This window comes from Lepidothrix coronata, unplaced genomic scaffold (genome assembly GCF_001604755.1).
Source record: "Lepidothrix coronata isolate B3197 unplaced genomic scaffold, Lepidothrix_coronata-1.0 Scaffold1571, whole genome shotgun sequence".
In the NCBI taxonomy this organism is placed as follows: Eukaryota; Metazoa; Chordata; class Aves; order Passeriformes; family Pipridae; genus Lepidothrix; species Lepidothrix coronata.
The window spans coordinates 120-1,381 of NW_016691751.1; the positions used below are offsets into that span (position 1 = coordinate 120).

General features: G+C 47.6%; 1 long non-coding RNA gene across 1 annotated transcript; it reads right to left on the reverse strand.

Annotated features, from left to right (window-relative positions):
- Window positions 1-267: 267 nt before the first annotated feature.
- LOC108510609 lies at window positions 268-1,238 on the reverse strand. Its single transcript, XR_001878850.1, has 2 exons — window positions 589-1,238; window positions 268-464 (listed from the first exon to the last, which is right to left on the reverse strand). It is a non-coding gene; the product is annotated as an uncharacterized LOC108510609 (long non-coding RNA).
- Window positions 1,239-1,262: the final 24 nt, after the last annotated feature.

The window sequence follows — 1,262 nt, forward strand, 5'->3', positions numbered from 1 at the left end:
CCCACCAAAGATGCTTCCAACACTTCTGAGACATCTGGCACACTCAGAGCTCTCCTCAGGGAATGCTTTAGCTGCTTCAAGGCTGCCCTTGCACCAGCTACCCTATTGGCAGCAAATTCTTACAGGTTCTCCTTAAAAGATGGTATAACAGTCTTACCACACATCCAGAGGGAGCAATCCAGAGTCCACCCCATCCTACCATTTCCAGCAAGGCAGTTCATGGGCTGTCTGGGGCTCAAAAAAGAAGTCAGGGGGCTGCTTTTCTTCCTTCCTGCTTTCCAGATTTTCTCCTTCAAAAGCAAAGGTTTCTTGGCTCTCCTTGCTCAAGGAGATGCAGCAAAGGCCATCTTTTCAATCCAATACTGGAAACTGCTCGTGGTTGTCATTCAAGGTGCTTCTCTCAGGTCCTGCACTCATCAATCATCTTGGCCATTGGTTCCTTGGCAGGTTCTTGCATTCACGTCCTACAAGCAAACCAGCAGGAGCCAATTCAGCTGTTACTGCAACCAATCCAAGCTGGTATTCTGATTTTAAAGGATACTGGCTTTGCCTTACCCATATAGATCTCACATTATGGGTAATACCTACAGGTTCTGCCCTCTTCCACTCTCCTGGAAGTCCACTGGCCCACACCACAGGAACAACTGCAGCTGCCAATTCAGTCGGGACCTTGCTGCTGACAGGAGTTAATCCCTGCACAAAAAGAGCTGCTGCTTTGACACATTTAGTTTCAGCAATTACAGTTTCAATATCAACAGTTTCCAATTTAATTTCTGCCTCAAATTTTCTAGTCAATCTCTTCGTTGCACAGGTTTGGGTGAGTTTGGCAAACAGACAAACTGAAGAATTCCCCCATGTTTTCCCAGTTTAACCCCTGTCACACCAATCACCTTAACAGTGCCACTCCTTCATACTCATTCTCTTGCAAGGACCAAGGAAGTTGTATATGTGTCTGACCAGGACCTGTGCAAACCAAATGCTGGGGACTGGAACACACACCTTGCACTCCTGCAGCTCTTACCATTACATTCAACAGCAAACAACCAATTGGACCATCACTGCTCATTTCTTAATCCCAATCCCACACTTTGGCACTTGGAGCACCACTTTTATCACCCAATTACAGTCCATTAGAGAGCTCCCTGTCTAGCAGGGACAGGTACCCCTGGGATACTCTCAGCAATGCCTGAATAATCCATTGCAGGGACCTTGCTCTGAGCTCCCCAGGGCCGGGCACCCCGAGGATCTCCCCGAATAATCCT